The 23,769-nt window shown below is 43.4% G+C and overlaps 1 protein-coding gene across 5 annotated transcripts in view; it reads left to right on the plus strand.

The window, feature by feature from the left end:
- Positions 1-5,667: 5,667 nt before the first annotated feature.
- mgat3b (beta-1,4-mannosyl-glycoprotein 4-beta-N-acetylglucosaminyltransferase b) overlaps positions 5,668-23,769 on the plus strand; it is a 63,532-nt gene continuing 45,430 nt past the window's right edge. For 2 of the 5 annotated variants that reach the window (XM_085409259.1, XM_085409262.1), the window contains exon 1: positions 11,443-12,239. The gene's annotated coding sequence lies outside the window, so the exon portion shown is untranslated. Of the gene's footprint in view, positions 6,241-11,442; positions 12,240-12,280; positions 15,771-23,769 lie in introns of those variants that run through there. The other 3 variants (XM_085409260.1, XM_085409261.1, XM_085409263.1) reach the window with 3 other exon arrangements.

A 23,769-nucleotide genomic window follows, 5' to 3' on the forward strand; every position in this document is an offset into this window, starting at 1 on the left:
GTCCACAGGCAGTGACTTCTGGAAGTGTTCCTGAGCTCGTGCTAGTTTTAATGCAGTGCCGCCTGATGGCCCAAAGATCAGAGACATCTGGTATCGTTTTTGGCCTTGTCCCTTACACACAGAGATTTCTCAAGGTGTTCTGATTCTTGTGATGATATTATGTACTATAAATCATGAGATACTAAAAATCCTCACAGGTTGACGATCATCTGAAATCTTTTTCTCAAGATGATGCAAATGCAGGTGAACCTCTGCCTCTCTAAGACTCTTTGTACCAAACAGTGTTTCTGACCTGTTGGCAAATAACCAAATTAGCTGTAAAATATTCCTCCAAGCTTTTTACTCTCACTTTGACGTTTGTTGCCCAACCTTTTTAACCTTTTTGCTGCAATCAATTTAAACTAAGCTAATAGAGTTTTTTTTAGATATATATAAAAGGTTGTTTTTCCTCAGTTCAAACATTTAATTTGTTTTCTGTGTTCTGTGGTTAATAAAAATACTGGTTTATGAGATTTGCTAAACATTGCTTTCTGTTATTGTTTACATTACAGACAGTATCCCAACTTTTTGGGTTTGTGTGTGTATATATGCACATTTTTAAAATGCAGGATACACGAGTTTCTGATAATGAGGCCCCTGTATGTGTAAGTTACTGACAACTGTTGCTAACAACCAAAGCTCTTTAGCATCAGCCATGAGCACATTTAGTGGTGATGTATTTTAAGACACGCTTTACGTATGAGAAATAGGTAAGCTGGACCATAATTACAGTTTTCAGTCTCGGATACGAAGTGTGGGCCGCTCCATCAACATGACAAGGAACAGGAAGATCCCTGACTCTCCAGCAGCTTCGTGGGACATTGATAGATGGTGGGCATAGTGACTGTAGAAGCAGCACACTGTGCTCGCAGTGCATTGAAGTAAACACTGATGTGCAGCGGTGTGATGGGTAAGGCTGGGGAGGATCTAGAAGAAGAGCTTAGTGAGATTAGTGGAGTAAATGGAGCCATCCATAAAAGTCAAACTGAGCCATTGCTCTTTGCTTTATTGTCCCGTGTCGCCATGATGTCAGACTAAACAATAAGACGTTGCTTGCAAACCTGAAAGTTTAAAATTAAAATGTTCATCTTAATCCAACACTGTTGGAAATCTTTTTTTTCTCTCCATCTGCTTTGTATTTCAGGATATACAGACACTTGGCTGACTGCAACTCTGCGTGCCTCTGATTTCCTGTTTTACAAAATTACTTTCAGAGAGCAGGAGGGGCTCTTCGAGCCGAGAAAAGCTTCACATTCTTTCACATATTCTGTCAGTGTCAGATGTACAAATATGCAAACTGTAACTGCGCGGCACTCTGGGGTACTGAGGCCGTGAACCCTTTCCCAGAGAGTCTTACCTAATAGCTGAAAATTCTCCAGCTAGGAGACTTGAAATGTCTTAACGTTGTGTCGTTGTGCGAGTCTGATAGAATTAAAAACGTTAGTACATTTATCATCATGCAGCTTATTTTGCACAGCCCCCCTTCTTGGAAGTCAGGATGTTATCTCTGCCTAAATTAACTTCACACTGTTATGAAGCTCTAATTGGTTTAATCAGAGAAGTGATTAGAACACGAAGAAGCAATAAATGGAAGAAGAATCGTGTCGCATTAAACCCTCAAGTCACAAGTTCAAACTGTACCGCAGCAGAGTGCTCGGTATCAAAGCCAACGCAGGAATGTTGCTAATTGCTCGTTTAAAAGCTCATTTTCATGGAAATGTAAAAAGTTCAAGCTGGCAATGAGACTTCTAAATGATCTTCACTGCACTCTGCTTGAAGCCTCTGTTTGTTCTTATGGATGCACTTTGAAAGCTTTGCTCACATAGCAGTCAACAAATATCTGCTCAGCTTTCCATTCACGTCGATCAAAGCCCCAAAAGTCCTGTAGGAGGGTCCGGTTTTATGTGTATAAAGCCAAATCACATCAACAGTCGCCTCAAGGGCAGCCATGTGCCACGACTGGTTTGGGTCCTCATCAGAGAGGTGATTCGGACGCTAACATTAAATGAAATCCTGACTGGAGGGGCCATATCAGTGCAAAACTAAGCAGGTGTACACGCCTCGCTAATGAAGTGCTGACTGACTTTAGGAACTCTTTAACAAATATTATTTACTTCCATGTTAAATATAGTTATACAGCTGCCATACCTATTGTATGAAAAGTGTTTTGGCTTTGACTAGTGAGTAGTTAAATATAAACTCACTGGCCAATGTTGGATCAGACCAAGCATCAGAAAAAAAGTGATTTAAGTGATTTTGCATCTGACATGGTTTTTGGTGCCAGAGTCTGAGTATTTCAGGAACTGGGATTTCCAATCACAGCTGTATCTAGAGTTTACAGAGAATAGTAAATAATTCTGGAAATATGCAGCAAGGGGCATTTCTCTTAGTAAGAATGTTTTGTTGATGGCAGAGGTCAGAGGAGAATAGCTAGAGAGGAAGGAACAGTAACTCAAATGACCACTTTTTACAACAGCTGAAGACCACAACCCGGTGGCAATTACATAGCATCAACTCAGTGCATTTATACATGTAGAGCAGCAGAAAACTGGCGCTACGATTCACACAGCCTCACCAAAATTGAACAACAGATCAGAAAAATGTCGTCTGGTCTTATGAGTCTCCTGAGCTGCTGCAACCCTCAGATATCAGGAGCAGAATTAGGTGTAAATAACATAAAGGCATTAATCCAGCCTGTTTTGTATCAGTAATTCAGGCTGTAATGGTCTGGGGGATATTTTCGTGGTACACTGTGGGCCTCTTAATGCTACATCATTTGAACACCACAGCCTATCTGAGTGTTGCTACTGACCATCTTCTGATGGCTGCTTTCAGCAGGATAACACACCGTTGTCACAAAGCTCAAATCATCTCTGAGTGGTTTCTTAAACATGACGCTGAGTTCACTGTGCTCAAATGACCTCCACAATCACCATATCCCAGTACAACAGAGCACCGATGGGATGGAACAGGAGATTCACATCTGCAGCAACTGTGTGATCCTATCATGTCAATATGGATGAAAGTCTCTTAAGAGATGTTTCCAGGACTGTTTCCAAGAACCGAGGCAGTTCTGAAGGCACTAGTGAGGTGCACCTAATGAAGTGGCCATTTCTTCTTCCTATCATATATCTCTGACAAAAAAAGTGGTTTTCTAAATTTATGTATAAGGTTACAACAAAGACCCACTTCATGAATTCATATCTGACTAATGGTCACATGTCAAATTCCTGTAACACAACCTTCTGGTCCGCAGGTTTTTACACGCCGTTATAGATTAGAAAACAAGCTTTCCCGATTCACCACTTAAAATTATGAATCAAACCACAGACATATATTGATTATGTACATTGATTACTTTGCAGCCAACCTTTAAAACTCTTGCTTTGTCTTCCAGATGATTCTTACACTCCCTGTACTTGCACATTTTAATTTGTTAATGCTAATAAAGTTATTGATTTTCTTCGTCGGAGGAGTGCATGCTGATATCTTTGGTGGGGAAAAAAAAACTTGCATGCTTTTTCTGAATAATTTTCCTCTTCTTGGCTCTTGTTTTTCTTCCATCTTCAATCACAATTAGCTCAGCGAATGTAATCCAAACAAATTTCAGTTTCTTTGTGGATCTCAATAGATTCCTCGTGTGGACTTTCGGACTCTGGACGAGCTTCATTCTTCATTTCATGCCATGAGTGTTATTGGCATTTTGCTACTTTACTATACAATCAACCATTTTTATTTATTTTTTGAATGTCAGACCCACATCACAGTGCATACTGTGTCCCTTTTGCTGCCGCTGCTTTGCTGGAGAAGCAACGTACTGTGTCGTGTAAAATATGACCGACTGTGTTGTTTGATGCGGTTGCAGGATGAGCCAGATGTAGGCATGTGTGGCCTTGGAGGATGACAGCTGTTCCTTTCTGAAATAATTCATCCACTTTTTTCTCAGCATATATAAGCAATATTTGTCTGCTTTAGTGACCCAAGGTTAGCTCCTTGTTGTCGAGTTTCTAATGTCTAGGTCTTAGCCCAGCTGTACCTGTGAGTCTTGGGGTGACAGTAGCAGGGTCTCATACACCCATGTTTTATTAATTGTCGACTATAATAAAACAAATTTGTCAAATTTTTCATTTGATGGTGGGCCAAATTGTTGAAAGTTAACCCCAGGACTCTTCTAGTCCAAAGCCATGCTTTTATATGAGATGCAGCATGTGGTTTTGTTATTGTCTTGCTTAAGACTTCACAAGGCCCACCCTGTAAGAGACATCATCTGGATGGGAGCAAATGTTGCTTTAAAACCTGTTTATGCCTTTCAGCAATGATGGTGCCTTTCCAGATATACAAGCTGATGGAAGCGTTTCAGAACTGACCTCGGATAACAAGCCCAATTTCCATGTTCCCAGGAAATAATTTCACAATTTATTCATCTAACTAGAGTTTTCCCCTTTGCTTCAGTCCATTTTAGATGAGCTTTGGCCCAGAGGAGACAGCGGGGTTACTGCATCGTATTAACATAGGGCTGCTTCTTTGCATCACAGAGCTTTAACCTTGTGGTGGCACCACAAACTTTGTCACAGAATAATGCCTGTTTTTACAAAGATCACAGGCAGAGATCGTATTTTGGCACTATTTGTCTCTTTCACAGAGATTTCTCCACATTCTGTGAATCTTTTGATGACGTTATGTATTGCAGATGATATTCAGTGTCTTCACTTGCAGAAGAAATATGTCCCACCCTTTGTAGAGAGTTTTGAACAGAGGTGAACCTCTTCCCATCTTTACTTCTGAGAAACTGTCCTTCTCTTAGATGCTCTTTTTATACCCAATCATGTGATTGACTAAGAACCTAATTACGCTTGTGTAGCAACATTAAAGCCAGAGAGCAGCAGAATGTGCGGACGCTTAAGAAAGCGAAGAGAAATCGATGTTTCAAAGCTGAATTCTATTAAAGTTTATAAAAATGCTTTTAAAGGCACAGAAACCTTATTAAGGAAACACATAACGTGTTAAAACACAGATGTACATGAACAGATGGTGTAACCAGACCTCGTTTTAATCTGTAGTTAAATCAACTTTAAACTATGAAGCAGCAGGTCACAAAAAACAGGAAAAACTTGTAGAACATTGAGCCATGATTCATCATTGTCAACACCTTGTTTCTATTGAAAGCTCTGTGTGTAAAAAGTGGAGCCAGTGAGGAAACGACTGTAGTCTGCATTCTTTTTTATACCAAGAGGGAGGCGATTCCTCTGGATAATAAAGAAAAAGGTTTTATAGACATTTATGGTAAAACAAGCCTTTGACTCCCTTTTTATGAGGTAAGGTAGGCAAGTCAGTCATTTCTGCACTGGCTCCATTTTTCCCTCCATCCTTTACATACAGAGTTTTTGGAGGTTTATTCTTTTTAAACTGTCAGTGTGAACAGGTGTCTGCATACAAGTTTTACTTCAAGTAGTCTCAGCAATTCGACATAAAGATATGTGCAGTGCTTACGCAGTTATCTTAAAAACAAACCTTTTCAAGATCATCTGATAAAAGTCAGTCAAAAGTGCTGTAAAAAAAAAACAAGGTGTTGACATGTTTTTGAGTCAAAATACGTGACAATCGATAGTTTTGTGTTATTTTTGTGTTGTTGTTTTTATGATTCCTGCAGCAGTAGCTTAACGTTGATTTAACTACAGATAAAAATGAGGTCAGGCTACCCCATCTGTTCAAAAACAGAGTACTGTAAAATTAAATGAAGTTAAGAGGCAAACCCTGGTTATAGTGTGAGTCGGTTGATAACCATTAACCATTGTGCAGTAGATCAAATATGTTTTCAACCCTCTTCTTTCTGTAATTCAGCATTTTAAAAAAAATAGAAGAGCAGTAACTGTCACCACAGCACATCATACCGTGTCCTCAGGTTTTGTTAACATTCTCAGGCATGGTGTTAAACAGTGACTTGATAGACCATCACCACGTGGGTGTGTTTAGGGCGTAAGCAAAACCACTGGAGTGTAATATTTGCTGTACTTTGTGACCAAGGAGATTGCAGAATGCTGTGTTTGTTCAGCCCACGCTCACCTGATACTTCTCACCTTTAATGGAAGAGCTCATTACCTGCCTGGAAAAAAAAAAAAGAGAGCACAACAGACAGGACGCTGTCTACCTGATCCTGGACCGCTGACTGTGGCTGCGAGAGGCAGGAGAAAACTGGGAAAGGTAAACATGCACCACTTTAATATTTAAAAACGCCGCAAACTGAAATATCTATGTGGAGGAAAAGCGGAGAGCTGTTAGTCCGTGTGTTTAAAAAGATGCAGCCGTGACAGCACGTCTGCCACTATTTTGATAGCGTGAGAAAGTTCTGTGGTTTTTATTCTGTCAAGCGTTTTGAAATGCTTCCTGTGTGCTGTAATGAAGTCTGACACTTTTGTCTCTCAGAGTAAACGACACAGCAAAACCTGCTCGTTCAGAGTGTGCTGATGAACACAAAGGGGGAAAAAGTCACTGGAAGTATGGAAGAGCAGAAATTAGTCCTCAGTTTCTCTTTCCGCCCTTTTGTCTCCCCACTCGTAACGTTTCCCTCGTAATCAAACAGCCCCGAGCAATAGTGATAAGCAAGCGCAGGAAGCGTTTCCCAGTCAGCAGTAATCTCCTACACATTGAACACATTACAAATCCACCTACAGATGACTGACTTCCAGGTTTTACGGGACCCTAACCACACCCTGGCTCCATGAAAAAAACAGAAGCAATTAAATGCTTCTCTTCCTGTCTCATAAAGCATTGATCTTTCCCTTGTATTTGGTTTACACACTATATCCGTCTGGAAAGTCCAGTGCTCTCGCTCTGTCTCCATATCCAGATTCCTGTCGCCCTAAAATTGTATCCAAGGAAAACTTGGAACAAAGGTGTCATCTGAGAAGAGTCTTTTGCTGAATATTTTATCCTGTGTGTGTTGCCTTGGGTGCAGACATTCTAGGAAACTTCTGTGAAAATGAGATGCGTGTTGAGAACTGGATCTTTGTTTGTCCCGTTTCTTTTAAACTGAGACTTTTCTGGCTTTTCTATATTTACAGAGACTGTTTTGTTCCAGTTTCATGAACCGTTTAAATCTGCTGGTATAAAGGTGTGATTGTGTTCTGGATGTGAGATGGAGATTAAATGACTATCTGGTTCACCCAGTAGATTTTCCTCTGGAAAGGCACGCTGGTGTTTCTCCTGTTCTGTGCTCATGTTAGAGCCCTGAACGCGTTCTGTTACATGCAGAACTTCCTAACATCGACCAGGATAGCAGTGACCTGGTTTGGTTCAGACTTCTCACTTATTTTCGGAAAGCTGAAAGGAATTATTAACAACTATAAGGCCAAAAGATAACATCTCATAGTTCCTGAAAACACTTGTTTCATTCATGGCTTAAAACAGAGCCTAACCCTAACCATACCAGTTTTTCCAGCGACTTGCAGAAAGTAACCAGGTTAACACAGTTTTGCTGATGTTACATGGTAAGGCACAAGGGTCAAGACATATATATGTTTTTCCAGAGACAGTTTTAGTGCAGTGAGCATAAAATAATCCCTGAAATCAGCCAACGTACCCATGATTGACCCAGATGAATCAGAGGGTGTAGCTTTGGGTACTTTAACAGAAGCTATGACCCCGACAGCAGAGTGACAGTATGTGTCAGATCTGCTTTGGCTCTAGCTATCATTAAAAGCATCTTCATAATCCTGCTTCGTGAGACAGGACAGACTTCTGGTGTGAGCCATAAAAAAAAAAAGTGTCGCACTCAGACTGCTGACAGGCTGATATCAATATTTAAAGTGCAGACACAGTGTAGGTCTCTAACCCCCCTCCCCCCACCCCACAGTGGCTGCTGATTGCTCAGAGGGCGAACAAAGTGAGGCTTTGAGGTTGAAGATCTCAGGCTGTTATGAGGGATGTTACGCTCTAGGGGGCTTAGCATCCAGCTGTATTTACTGTATCACTAATAAGCAGAGATGTTGCCAACTTCACTGGCTTACTGATACAGACACTTGTTAAAAAGCAATGGATCACAGGCTATTTAAAATCTGAACCATATCACAGCTGCCAAATAACACAAAGTTGGGGAGATATGTAAATCCTTTGTTACACCTGCTAGCGCCAGGCAGATGTACAAAGGATGAAATACTAGCTGACTTTAGATCTCTCAGGTGTTCCTTTCAAAAACCCTGGACTAAATTTGTGAAGGACAGCGGGCTTTGTTTATCCACATGAAGTAGAAACCAGAGGGCAGCTTCTGATGCTTGACAGCATCGGTTTGTATAAAAACGTTTGCGTGATCAACTCATTGAGCCTCTTATTATTGTAACTCACAGCTTCGATTGCTGTAAGGCATCTACACACCGGACGTGTAAGATTCATGAGAAAATTCATGGGTTCAAAATGTTTTTCTGACTCACCTGTTGTTAATGCAGCTGTTTACACCCACTGAGTAAACGTTTCCAATTTTTCACATGCAAATAAAAAGATCTGACCAATCAGATCACTGCAATCTGGCAGTGACTGGCAACAAGTGGACTCGTAGATCAAAGTGCGCACTGCTACTTATATAGACATAAAATAATACTGTTTTACCAGGCGCTGCTCTCTGGACAATCAGCTCTCTACCTGCTCTGGTGCTAACTCTGATAACAACAGCTCAAACTACCTCACTGACATTCTGATTTACGTCTCTTTCTAAACGCGCTCGGCGTGTGAAGGTCTTTAGGCTACAGATCTACATTGAAGCGATGGCGGTCTCGGGTACTGAGGCAAACTTGTGCAACGTGAGCTTGTAATGTGCACATTAGGTGCATTAGGAATCACTTCCCCTGTTTCTGTCAGTCTTGAAAAGAACAAGCAGAGATGTTCTTTCTTCTTTAAGCAAGAGGCTTTCGGGCCTGGTCTCACTGCATGACTTCAGTGAAACCCTGAGTTAAGTTAAGCAATGTGACAAAGAGGAACATTCACCCCTCGGAGGTTGTTTCCTTTTAAGGGTCGGTGCAGTTTATTGTTCCAGTTTATTCAAGCATGCATAGCCACAAATAGCATGAATAGTTCTCCACCCTTTGCCACAGGCAGGAGGAGGACACAAGTTGGTAGACATGTTAGAACAATAACCAGCTTATTACAGATAGCCATTAATTTTTGCTAGATTAACTCTTACGCTTCACACTGTGTGCATGCAGGAATTTGACTTTTTCTCCAAAAAAACATTTGTGTTTGTTTGAGATTTACTTTGGTAAGCTAATTAAACCAATGGAAACTTTAGATATTTTATTTTTTTATTAGTTTTAAATTCTTTCTCTGATTTATTTATTTATTTATTTATTTTGCATGTAATGCGTCTTAATAGAGACGTGGGGATAAGGGAGGGGCTCGACGTGCAACGCTTGTCCACACTTGTTCGGTACCAGAGCCATGATGTTAGTAAAGTACAAACTATGAAGACTGTAGCTGACGATAACAATGGAGATACAGACTCACACTTTGTGTGCTTATTCTGACTACATCTGTCATTTCTTGGTGCAGAATAACTCAGGATGAACCAACTTTAGCTTCTGCCTGGACTCTCTTGCGTGGCACAGAGTAATCACAAAACCAGATAGACATGCTTTTGTTACATACTAGCGTAGAACATAATCGTGTCATTTAAAAAAATGTTAATGATACACAAATGTGTTTGCACACTCCAGCTCTCAGCAGATGCTAAACATTGCATTTGTTTGCCTGCTGATAGTCATGGTAGCAGACACTCTCTCCTCCTACCTACGCTCATATCCTGAGTGTAATTCATTTGCCATAAAGGGATAAAGAAACATAATCAGCACACTTACATTAAATCTGACCTGAAGCATCATTATTAAAGGGATTTTTAGAAAAAGAAATACATCGTCCCACGCCTTCAGCTCTTCCTCGTTTACTGCATACATCAAATTTGAAGTTTTGAAGTCTGCATATGTGCAAGCTGTGGCGTATAGAGGACCCAGATACAGGACGCAGAACACTAAATCAGAAGTGAGCCTTTGTTGTAGCTGATAGATATACCCCAAAAAAAAAAAAAAATACACAAAGTCTACATAATATCTAAACATTGCCAAAACAAAGAAAAAACAAACAAGAAGACCAACAGAAATGTGCAATCTAAACAGGCAGAATGAGCACAGAGGCAACGATCAGCCAGAAGAAAGGAAGAGCACGACAAACACATGGGGAAGGGAATTCAGGATGCACGCGCGCACACATGCTAAACACACGAAACAAAGGTGCATGCAATGAGCAACAGGTGGAAGGAATGAGGGAATCAGGGGCCAGACAGGAAGTACCAGTAACAGTAACCTCCAAAATAAAACAGGAAGCCAACAAAAGAGACTGATAGAATAACTTTGGAGACAAAGAGGGACAATTGGAAGCAATGGGGAGATTGCTGCTACTCCTTCTACTACTACTAATAGTAAACATTATAATAATAAAAGGCAGTAGGATTAGAAATGAAAAGAAAACAAGCCAGGGCGAAGGCAGGAATTAAAAAAACAGAGTAGGAATAGTTACGGATTAAAAATGGTGTGTGTGTGTGTGTGTGTGTGTGTGGGCAGGTGACACTGGGCAGTGTAGTGTATATGTGTTGGATTTGTTTGGGAAAGGTGCAGGTTTACATCCAGCTCTGCACTTAATGGTGCCTAAAGAGCCAAATATGGATTTGTCATAGCAGCAAAGCGGCCGTTCAGCTATCTAAACACATGTGTAATGGATAGTATTATACTGAACTGGGCCATCATTTTAACCCGCTCATGACTGAAAATCACATGTTATTACTTTAAAAAAAATACTAAAACTGAGAGAAAAATTCCCTGTGTTCCACTTTTTCCACTATTTACACATAACCAGCTCCTAGTTCAATAACACTGAACGAATATAAGAGCTGCACCGTTTGCGTTTAACTGAAGGGCAACATTGCCCGAGGTGTGCTCCGAGTTACAACCTGCTGTTTCTCTGGCGCCCCCTTCAGGACATACATCACATTGCCTGACAGCAGTCGGTGTGTGTGTCTCCTCACACTGTATCCAACAACAGGGTCTGGTGTGCCTCACGGGGTCCCTGCTATATGGACATACAGTTTTCTTGCAGTTCTGCAGAAAAAAAGGGGGTGGGGTGTCTTAAATACAGGCAGCGTTTACAGGCGAGCTCTGCGTGGATCACAGGTGAGGTCACAGCAATAACAGTCTTATATGTTCCAGCCGCTGCACGGTCATATCTCATTTTTCAAATCTCATGATGGGCGCCCCCTCCGTCCCGCTGATAAGCAGCATAACGGGGGGAGGAGCTCTCTCCTCACGGGGCTCCTCCTTCCGCTCCCTTAGTTTTCTTCCACTTGCTCCCCCCAACGCCACCCACCCCCCCTACACACACACACACGCACGCACGCACGCACACTCATCTGCACCTCCTCCTGCTCTTCGCAGCTCCGATCGAGAGGAATAGAGGGCAGATTATGAGAATATACGTGAACGCCGAGGAGTAGCGGGGGTTCTTCTCCTCCTGTGAGCGGAAAAGGCGTCGCGGAGGACGGGAGAGAGAGGGACGCATCGTGGACAGAGACCGAGGAGACGGAGGGAGGAGGCGACAGCGGCTCGTAAACACGACGGAAAACGGCAATCAGCGCGGCAGAAAGCAGCTATCACCCCCTCTATCTCCCGCCTGGCACCACCAGCACCATCGACACTAGTGACACCCTCGAGTCCCTTCGCATCATTCCGTCTCCATCCTATTTTTGTACGTTATTGCTGTTTGGCTTTTGCTTTCCGTGCCTCTGCTGTGAGTATCTGTGGGGCGAACCGCTGCTCGTGTCTGTCGGAGGAGCAGCATCAGGGGCTGAGCTAGGAGAGGAGGCTGTGAGCCATCACCCATAGGATCCCCCCGCCCACCCCCAGTCGGGTCCAGCTTGGGACGATTATCTGCACATCCGATCCGGCGGATAAAGGGAAAAAAAACAAAAACAGCGAAGGCGAGATAACCGCACAGTAACCCGCCTTCAGCAGAGTGAGAGAGAGAGACCCCGGCCCCAGTTATCAGCCAGTCTCCAGCATCACCGATGCGATGGCATAGTGGCTTCTGCAGTGCAACCGACAGGCTCGACTCCGATCAGCAGGGCTCTCATCCACCATGACCCTCTGAAAGACATCCGGCACAGATGGGTAAGAGATGCTCCACTCTTTTTTTTTTTCTTTCCTGTTGTCTTTTCCCTTTATGTTGATTCCGGGATGTGGAGGTTGGGCGGGGAGTGTGCAGGGGTGGGGTGGGCAGGGGCAGGTTGTGACGTGTAGAAGACCCCTGCCATTGCACTGAGCCCAGGGTATAAGACTGCAATGTAAGAAGGTGTGTTTGTGCCCGAGTCAGGTTGTGGAAGTTGCTGAAAACAGAAGAAGACAGGAGCAGATGTGTAGACATGATTGTTCCTTACTGGGTTCATTGGAAATGTTTTGTCCTGTGTATGTTAGACTTGATGTTCAAGCACCATGACAGGCTAGTCTGCTGGCCATTCTGGGCACTGGAAGGAGATGCGAAATATGTGCAGAGATGTATCAGCCTCAAAGAAGCAGCGATACAAGATGCTAAAGACTAAAGCTGAGGCTAATCGTGCTCATGTTTCACGTCACTCAGTGGGTTGACGGTGCACTGGAACTTTAAGGTTTTGGCATTTGATTCTCATTAAGATACATCCATTAGATTCCCAACAGTACTCTTCTTCAGGCTGTCTAAATTGTGAGGTAAAGATCGGGCAGCATAACGGAAGGAACCAATTGGCAATCAGCTGGCAACAGAAGAACTCCTCTTAACAGGAAGAATGAGAGCAGAACCTCCGTAGAGGCTAATTTCAGCCGTTTCAAACACCTGAAACGATGGAAGCCGTGAGTCTTGTCACCGCTGCTCACAGCTCAGCGTAAAGTTCTCCCAGCACATGACCTTAGAGGTCTGAATCATCCTTTTCCAAGCAGCTGACTTCTGTTTGCGACAGCTGAGGCCTTCACTGAATAACTCTACTTTCCATGTCTCATCAAAGTGAAACCAAAACCAGAACACAACCTCTGCTAGCTGAATTCTTTTCTAATTTCCCACAGGAGTGAGTCTGCTGCTCCCTGACTGGTGCTTTGGGATATCCAACCCTGCTGCGGTGGGGGTGCGAGTACTACGGGGTTGAATAAGCTGATCCACCATTGAGCAGGCTTTGCGTGAGCTTGATCGAAGGTTTTGACTATTAGAGTTCTGTGGAAAGAAAACAGTAAACCTCTTCCTGTTTCAATACGTCAGCCGTTACTCTGGAGCATAACAATTAATCGGCTGTAGCTCCATTAGAGAGGCTCTGTGGTGCAACAATAGCAGACTGCACTACCTGGCAGATCCCAGGTGTGACTACACGAAGCGGTGCGTCAGTGATGAGCGCGCTCATTCAGTTCTCCGAGGATAAAGATGCTTCTTTTGGGCTTTTTCTTTTTTACAATGTCTGTTTAGTAACGACACAAATTTGAGAAGTTCTAAGTTGGTCTAAGCAGGTCTAAGTTGAATCCACAGTGAGATAGTGGGCTAACACTTCGACTTTTTCTGGCAGCTGTTTGGTACCAGATCAGTACCTGGCAGGGTGTAAAGAGAGCAGGCAGGAAATGAATTTGAGCTAGAGGGCAGCAGGAAGTTTCTCACCATGCTTACAGCTTACAGAAGGATTTCTGCTGCTGCGGTTGTCTGCAGTTATCACGACGTGCGTTCAAATGGTCCACCGATGTCCTAACAAACATCCCACAGCCCCACGTTTCAAACAGCAGCATCAACAAAGACCGTCTCTCACGGGAATGCTGGCCTTTTAACTTCACAGTTGATGCTGATGCTGAGAGACAGGTCCTCGTGCAAGAGTCTGTGAGGTGTGTGTGTGTGTGGTAACGGTGGTAGTGTTTGCAGGAGGAGGAGCAGAAACTGAAAGGGTTTGAAACACACTGCAGTCAGAATGAAGACGTGCAGCGAGCAAGACAGGGAGCGAACGGATGCACTGGATGACTAGTGAGGATGAGGGATTAGTACTCGGTAGGCCTGGGTGGAGAGAGCGGGGCCCTTAAAAACTGCCTGGACTCGGCAGATCCACCTGACCCCCACAGCTGAAGCTCGCATCATTTGCCAGATTTGATTAAGAGCACACTCAAGAGATTTCTCCCGCTGTCGCTCATACGCTGTGAGTTTCTCTTCAGGTCTGCTTTACTGGCACGTATAAGAGAGAGGAAACCTCAGATAAGGGAGTCGAAAACGTGAAGCGTGCCGCGACCGTTACGGGTAAATCCTAATCTGCCAAATCTCACGTTTTGTTTTTTTTTACCCTGCAAATGCAGGAACCCCTGACTTGTGTCTAACTCCTGACAAAGAGGCGAATAAGCGTTGAACCTGTCGTTTAAGGCCGCGAAACGCAGACCGACAGATGATTTGTCCTCTGTCTGTTTTTCCCAGCGGCAGCAGAAAACAAACTTCGCTGCTGGTCCCATCATCCGCCCGGTTTCTAATACGAGGAATGCTGAAGCTTTTTCAAAACGTGATCAAATTTTAGGTTATAGTATACACAAAACCTCTTCTCTGTAGTTCAATCAGCATGCATTCTTTCATCCTTTTCTCCTCTCATACAGTTTTTTCCTTAATGTGTGCCCTCTATCTTCCCCCGCCGCCACCCCCCCCAGCCTGCGACTCAGGTTGCAAGGCCGAAACAAATGGCTTTGCTGGCACACAGAGAGAGGCTGTCAGTTAAAATTGCCAGGGGTGATCTGGGTTTACGCGCCCAGATCAGCAGCCTTTTTCCTGTTGCACTACATCCTGTTTCGCAGGCTCTCCCTTTTCTTTTCTTCTTTGTTCTTCCTTTTTTTGTTAGGAAATCAGCTGTTAGTGCCAACTCGCCCAAGAGTCAAATGTCTTGTAATGATAATATTGCATTGACTGCAGATCAAGTTCGAGAAGGATTTTGACGCTCTCGAATCTCAGAAGGAAACGGCAGCCTCTCCGTTGCTTCTTGAGTCAAATGCGCTGAAATTTGTAATAAGAATTTTTTTAAAAAAGCGAGAATGTGTGCAGGAAACGGCCACAAACCAGTCTTGTTGTTATAAGCAGATGGAGGCGGACATCTGATATCCTGCAGTGTGCGAACGCCACTGAAGGACAGCAAAAGGGCAGTGAAGACAGATTTGCATGAACGAAGGAAAATCCCAAACAAAGCAAGAGCTGGCTGACTTTTGTTCACTAGGATTGGCTTTCTAGTATTGCAGTAGAGTGGATGTAAACACGGGTAGTGCAACAACCCACAAAACACACACAAAGGAATACTATTTTCAGAATTAGGGTGGAGCCACCTGCATGTGTTGCTTTAGCTGCTGGCAGTGGGTGTGCCCAACAGGTGTGATCATGTTAGTGCCAATCAGTCGCTCACCAAGTTAACAGAGCTTTGATTAGCACTCAGCATGAAGCAGGCAAGCTGCCTGCTGCCAGCTCTGTTCATGCGCTAACTCGCCGCCACCATCGTCACTTCCTGATGCCCAACAGCTGGCTGCACATGCAGCTGCTTCGACCTCTTGTTTTGTTTTTTTTCTACAGATTGCTTGAAAAGTTCCGCTTTTCTTGGGTTTCAGCCTAAGAAGTGAAAGCAAAAAGTGACAAATTCACAGTTCAGCGTGACCGTGTGTGAGGGCACAGAGCGGGTTGAGGTAAGAAGCCTGAAAAATGTTTGTGTGAATGCCTCCTCAGGCCCCCTTTTTAAAGTGGCCTGCAAGGTGGACCGGGGTCCAGAATGTTGCGCCGTTTAAGCAGAGCTGTTTTCAAAGTGATCTGAAACGGGTCTTGAAGGGATCTTTGAGAAACGCGTGCATGTGCAGTGAGGGATGAAGTGAGAAGTGTCAAAAGTGGTAACCAAAAAGTGTTGCAACTGAAACTAGTTCTGATTCTGGAGCATGCAGTTTTAGCCCGTGCCACATTTTCTGCACGCTCCTGAAGTGGAACAGTTGTAGCCCGGTTCAGCAGCTGCTGGATGAATGTAAATGGATCCCGGTCGCCATCACTCGTTTGGGGGAAGCAAGTTTCCTGCTGAGCGGGTTTAAAATGGAGAACGATGTTGAAGGGAATGTAAAGGATGACTGGCTCCTGCTTAGAGTAACTCTAGCTCACCTCCACACTGAGGAGTGCTGCTGATGAAACTGGAGCTGAGGGAAGCCGAATTATCCTGGAGGCCACGTTGGTCCCAGCAGTTACTGCTAACATGATCTTTATTCCGTTTGTTGTGAGTGCGTTGTTTTCAGTGCTGAGGCACAGGGCGAGCACTAAAGCAGTTAGAAGCCATTGTCTCCTCCAGCCGGCGGGTAAACGACTCAGCAACACGGCAGGAAAAGCTTCAAAATAATCAGTGTAAATGTACCTGGATCATACAATATCTATGTTGCATCATTACCGCCATGGCTGTAATCTGTGCTGTGCACAAGCTGGAGTCGTCCCAGCTTCCAGGATGTGAAGATCGTACTGAGCTCACCCCACTAGCAGGTTACGTGCACAGCTTGCCTCTGCTGCTGCTGGGGGAATTGAGCTGTGTTCCACCTCTGATCTGGCATCTGTAGACAAACGCACACACTCACTCACTGGGCTGGGCCTGCTGGCTGTGCTCCCACTATTCCTGGAGAGTCAGTCTGACAAACACATACATCTCTTTCCTTGTTTGACATCTTATTTCACGCCATGTGCATACAGACCCTGCCCTAGAAAAGACTGAGCGTTGCATGAAACGTGGATAAAAAAGGAGAGTGCTGATTTGGAATCCCTCTCATGTGTTTATCCAGTGTAATCTAATCCAGATCTCCTGCACATACCTGCATCACGATCAGCCCCTTCTGCCCACATGTGCTGCAGGATCAAGTGTTTAAAGACAGCACTCGGGAAGGGGTATTTGGGGGAAGTGGGAAGGTGCACCCCCCCACCTCGCCTTAGGCTTGAGTGTTCCCAGTCCTCATTAGACGGTCGGGGAGTGTTTGATGCCTGGATGAACGAACAGCTACAGAGTTTTCCCGCCACTGTCGCTGTCACGCGACGAGCTGCGCTGATAAAAATAACATCTCGCAGCTCAACAGGTGAAAGGTGGCGCTCTGGTGTTCTATGCTGAGAGCTGAGAAGCTATCATGTCAGCTGCACGTGTGTGTGTGTGTGTGTGTGTGTGTGTGTGTGTGTGTGTGTGTGTGTGTGTGTGTGTGTGTGTGTGTGTGTGTGTGTGTGTGTGAGAGATCGAGGCCAGGTCTATTAAATAAAAACACCGGTGGTTTTAAATTTGTGGAGTTTTTGCTGCATTTGAATCCGTTTTACAGCGTTTCCTGTTGATAAAGAGCTGCACCGTGGCCGTTAATGCACACTGACAGGAAATAAATAATGGGCAACAAGCAGCAACGTGACATTTAAATGACGCAGAGGATTCTGTTTTTTCACCGTCTGTTGATGAATCACTAAAAAGAACTACTGCTGTAATTTTCTGCATTTGTCATGTAGAAAAAGTGAGATGCGCTGCTGAAATCTTCTTTAATGTTATTTTAGGGACTCATTGAGTAGCTAAACATCTTTACAATAACAGAAGGAAGCGTTTTCACTCATCTGACCCACTTAAGATCAAAGTGGGCTGTGTGTGGCCCACGATGTCAAACAAGTTTGCCATCCCTGATGTAGGCCTGTCGCGCGGCCTTCTTTCAGTGGTCACTTTTATATTAGTAATTCTTACAGGTTCATTCACAGAAACTCTCCACAGTGACAGAGACAGTCATAATACAATATTTGTTCTTCTCTCTTTCTGTTTTTTTTTTGTGTGTTTGTGTGTTTGCACGCCATATTTGCGCTCATGGCAACGAGTATTGTCAGTATCTAATTACGGATCATGAATGTTCGGTTCTCTGGATCCCCCACAGTGTGTCTGTTTTAATCTCATTGCAAACTAGAAAAAGAGCTCACTCGCCACGAAAGACACGCGGTGGTTGTTTTGCGTGCCACTGTTAATTTACGCGTGCAGTAAATTTGCTGTGCTGAAAGTGACGAGCAAGTGTTAATGTGGTAACTTTCACACCTCGTACAGAGAAGGCAGTGTTTCCTGATGGTGATAGGTTCATGATAGCGAGTGCAGGATGGGACGTTCACACACAGCCTTAGTTTGCTTTAGTTGTCATTTTGCAAAAGTTTTTTTTTTATGTATTGTCAGATGATTTTTGATCACTTGGTTTATTTAGAGTTCATCAAATGCTTTGCAGGCTCTGCAAGTCTTTCTTTTCCAGTTCATTAGATTAGACACCGCACAATTGTTACATACTTCACGATATTATTGCAGTTTTTAATAATCTGTGATTATACTGTGTATTGCAAAACATATATTACAATTTATCAGCTTTTTTCCAACTACAGATTGTCCACAAAGTTAAACTTTGTGGCGCCATGCAACCCCACGCACGGGGCAATCTGCAGTAACTCGCTAACTGGGATTTGCCGCGTTAATGCGGTTATGGTGTTAACTTGACTTTAACGAGATTAACGCTGACAGCACTAATAGAAATATAACCAGAATACAACCAGCATGCAGACAGTTAAGTAGAGTCCAACTTGTACTCATTGACAGACTCATTCACACTGATGGCAACATGTTGGCAATCTGTGTTTACAATTTGGTGGATTATTTGCAAACACTGGACCATCTCTCTGAGAGTGATTGCAATCAGTCCAAATAAGAATGCAACTGTTTGCAGACAGGTTGCTTCCTAGCAGGTAAAACGAGCCCTCTTGTTATCATTAATAGTGATATTTGGTGTCCCTGTATCGATACAATGTTACCACACAAAATATCATAATGATATGTTGTATGCATGTACAAAGGTCTCTCAAGCATATATGAGTCTTGCTCACCGGTTATGAAAATTTGAAGGCTTGACTTATCAGCCTTCTGAGCTTTGTGTTTACCGAGACCCGACTATTGCTCGCTGTCGTATGTGCGCTTACTCTGCCTTTGTTTGCTTTGGCTTACAGCAGCATTCAGCAGTCTTTGTCTTGTGACATCTGCTAGCCTATAAAGATTGCTGTCGGACTCATTTCCGATGCAAATAGTTTTACGAGAAGCTGAAGGTGCTTTCGTCCTGAACAAATCTTCGGATTAATTAAAAAAAACAACTTGTTCTTCTCAAGTGTGTTAATCAATATTGTACCAACGGGCATCTCTCACAGAGTCTGAGATATTATTCATGCTGTATTTTAAAGCTCAGACTTATAATACAGTGCTGGTTCTAGTTAATAAATCCTCCTTCAAAAGCGCGCACACAGACAAACACACACACACACTCTCTGTCTCCCAGGCAGGGTCTTTAGGGTGCTTGTTGTGATGATTAAATATGGATTTCTGCTCTGGCAGGTCAAACTTGAGTGCGGCTGGGCTGTATGTGTGGGTGTATGAAGAGCACTCCTCGTACCGCTGCTCCTTGTCACGGATGGTACTGACCATCAAAGGAGCAACATTTCCCTTCTCTTGCTTGCTCTCCCTCTCTCCCCTGTCTGTCCCTTACCTCACACTGTTTGGTTGGTACTCCCCCGTTCTAAAAAAAGGCACTTTCTCCCCTCATGTCCTCACCCCTCCTCTTGCACACAGACACACACGGCAGGCCAAAATAGAAGTTGTTTGTCCCTGAGCATGTATCGCTTCCTTTTTTTTTTTTTTTTTTTTTTTTTTTCTTCATCGCCCCATTTTCTCTCTCACCCACTTCTCGCCCTCTCTGTTTTTCTTGTTTTTTTTTTTTGTTTTTTTGTTTTTTCCCCTACCCTCTTCCATGCTCGGTCACCTTAGTGTCACCTTACAGCCACGTCTACGCTGTGGAGACAGGAGACCCACCTAGGTGAGGAAATGGTCCTGACCTGCCCTCAGCCTGGCATGTGTGTTTATTAAGGCTGCAGTGCCGGAATGTACCACTGCCACTCGTTTTATGGGGGTGGGTGTCAGTTGTATGCCAGCTGGAAATGATGCACAGTTCATGCCTGGGTCAGAAATGAATATGCAGAGATGTCTCTGTGTGTTTTGCCTGTGCTGTGGACCCAGATGGTTTGCATTTGGCTATCCAGAACAAAAAAGAGGAAGTTGAGATAAAGTATCGAGTTCTCTGCTGGGTAAGCACAGTTTTGGCGGTTTTGCAGATTAAACGACATCTGTGTATTTAGGTGAAAAACTCACTTTGTGTGCAAACACTGTTTCATCATTTCAGTGACCTTATTTTGACCCTTGGGGTCACTTGTGTTCCCTAATGTCATGCAGGTCAAATATGCATATGTGCACATTTGCATTACAGAGAAAACCACACGTAATAATTATGTGTCAAAATTCTTCGAGTGGGTTTCCAATCTTTACGTGTGTCGTTGCGCTGCAGTGTATGCATTCCTACTAGTCCCACTTACCATTTTATATAGAGGAAAATATAGAAAACGTAGGCTCAGTTACGACTTGGAATGTTTGAGCATGGGTACATGAACAGTAGGGCTGCCACGATTAGTCGACTAGTCACGATTATGTCGACTATTAAAATCGTCGACGACTAATTTAATAGTCGACGCATCGTTTGAAGCTTTGTAAGATCACAAAGGACACAGGAATGAGTAGTAGGATTTAAGAGTGTAATAACGGACTGAAACAGAAGATGGCAGCACTGCATGTACAAGGATGCCAGCTGCCGTTAAACCCCGAAGAAGAAGAAGCTGTGTCCCAGAATTCATAGCGCAGCTGTCAACAATGGCGGCAGCTAGTTAGTTTTAACTTTACTCTTATTATTCTTTCTGGGTCACAAAATAAACGTTTAACATATTTTCAGGCGAGAATGTAGCTGTGTAAACCTCAAATATCTGCTCAGTTTATCAAGACACCACATATTTTCAAAAGCGCTCCGAGGTTTTCGGAGACGTCTGTTACCCACTAGCTCGTTAGCTAGGCGGGGGCAAGGCTAACTAGAGCCGTGAGAACACCGGACTCCCGGCAAATCGTTTTCAAACCCACCGCCGTCTTTCGCTAGTCAGGTTAAACATATATATAAGTCACTTAGATAACTTAAAAATGTTATTGTTTGGCTTTTTTTAGTATTTTATTTGTTCCTGAGTAAATCGGTTTGGCTGAGATTAAAGTTATAGTTTTTTGCACAGCTAAAACTGTCAAGCAGACAGCTGATTATCAGAAGTGTGAGACGCTGGAGAATATACTCCGGTGTCCTGTTATATTTTAGAAAGCAAGGAGTTTATTAAACTTCACCGAAACAATCTGCAAATTTCATTAAAAATTAATAAACTACCATCTTGTCTTTATTTTTAGTTAGCACAAACACTTCAAGCTGTAAGCTAATGATAGTTATATAAGACCAGATGCTGCTGGTGCAATAAGCTGTACGCTGTACGTCCAATGGATGATGATCTGATTAGTCGACTAATCGCAAAAATAATCGGTGACTAGTCGACTATCAAAATAATCGTTTGTGGCAGCCCTAATGAACAGTAAATTCAACCGAAACATGCCTTAGGTCTGTCAGGGCGAAGCCTCTGACTTTATGCTCCTCATCACTTGCTTTTTGTTTGTAGCTTGCCTTGTCATTATCTACTTTGCAAATTAGCCATTCACTTAACGACTCAGTGATTATGGAAGTCAGATTTTCATAATATATAAAGATAACCGAGATGCTGCAACAGACTGAGGTTGAAAAGGATTTTCTGTGGGTGGCGACACCTGCTATTCAGGCGAAGGCCGCAGCCACTCTGACGCAAATCTGACAAATCGTCACAGGGCTGCGATGACGCCACAGTTGTCACATATAACAGTGGATGCGGTGACCACAGATGAGGCTTTAGGCTGGGGCTGTTCGATATAACGATATATATCGGATGACGATATAAAAACGTCTATCGTTTCATTTGACGCTATTGTTTGTTGTGTGGTGTCGCAAAATAAACTGTTTACGGCAATATTTTTTTCATCGTTTTGAAAGTCACTGTAGTGGTTATATTAATTTCTTAAAGTTCTCTCTTTCTCTTATATTTAATATAACCACACTACAGACGGACAAGCGCCTGTTTTTATGCGTTGTTGTTAGCAACAATGACGGTAAAACCACTGCGTGTCCGCTTGTTTATTAAAATAAACTGAATCACGTGAAAGAGGATGCAGAGTGTTTACGGATGAGAAGTAAAAAAGAGCCGTCAGGTGCTAAAAAAAATCAACCTTAGACTCAAACGTTAGAACAGGCTCTTCCCCGCAGCACGACGTGTAATAAATACTCACAAAGAAAACGCCGGCCGTTACAACTTGCGTCTAAAAATGTATAGTTTCATGCATCGGTTAAAACACTCGACTCCAGGTACACGAGGCCCAGCTGCAAACACTTCACGCAAGTCGAGCTGCCCGAGATTCACAGAATTTACAGAAAATGTTGCATTTTTGTGATTTATATCGTCGTCGGAACGTCTTATATCGGGATATGAGATTTTGGTCATATCGCACAGCCCTAGCTGGACTGGAAACAAACAAGAAAAAAGGCTATTAGAGCCACAGATATGAGATGGAGGAGGGGATTATGATTCATATTCACCAACAAATAAGGCAGTCCGGTGATTCAATGAGATTTGTAAGGGTGACGCATGGCTATCACATCACATCATCATTTTGGCTGTTGAGAGATGCGTACGTCAATGAGGAGGCTGTCACCAGTAATGTGAGGGAGGTGAGACGTGAACACGAGGGTGGGAGAGGAAGATGAAGGCCAACTCTTTGTCTGCGGATGGACGGCCGGCTGAATGGATGGAGAGAATGAGAGGGAGAGGACAAGCAAAGACATTTTCATCAGGATTATCCTCCAGCCCAGAATCTCATCTGGGAAAGTGGCCCAGTGCTTACCGATCACACAAACGCACAGACACACACAGACACAATGCCGCAGGAGGCTGCAAAAACTGGAAAAGCTGTACTTCACCTCAGTTTGCCCAGGAAAGCCCCTCTTTAAAGCTGCTTGCTACACGCCCCTCAAGAAATGTTGCTGGATGTTGTGACTGTGTGTGTGTGCACAGGTCATTTGTTTGTTATCCTCACTGAATCTCAGTGGATTTCCTCCTACCTGATTTTACTGTTTATTCATTGTGTATCTCCAAACTCCTGCCCACCCTCGGTGCACCGCAGCCAGGAGGAAAGCCTTGATAGCAGCTTGCTGCTTTGTATTCTGTAGCTACACATGGAAGCTCGAGGCCAGGGGCCTCATTAAAAAAGTTCTTAGATCCTGTACTTAAACTTAGTCTTTGGTTAAATCCTGGCAGTGTTCTTACATCCAGTACGGAGCATAAAAACCCCTCTCATGCATGTCTGAAGAATCATGATTCTGTGATGTATAGACCTAATGGCCAAATGTATCTTGTACCATTTAGCAGCACAGTCATTATTGCTTTGTAAGTGGTAGTGACATTACTAGGGTTTGGTACTGTTCACAATTGAACTGATGCCGTTACCTGGAATTTGGTATCGATACCCAGCGGTACCTTTTCTTTTTTGGTACTCTAAGCATTTTTAATGATTATATTCAAAAATTTGTCTTACAAAGTAAATAATTAGTTCTCAATTAAAACATGAATTTATGTATTTATAACATTTTCCACATCATAGCACATAGATCAGTGTCTGACAATCTTTGAGAC

Source organism: Rhamphochromis longiceps, linkage group LG6, assembly GCF_057381845.1.
Source record: "Rhamphochromis longiceps isolate RC_006_pf linkage group LG6, R_longiceps_female_GT1.1, whole genome shotgun sequence".
Lineage (NCBI taxonomy): Eukaryota > Metazoa > Chordata > Actinopteri > Cichliformes > Cichlidae > Rhamphochromis > Rhamphochromis longiceps.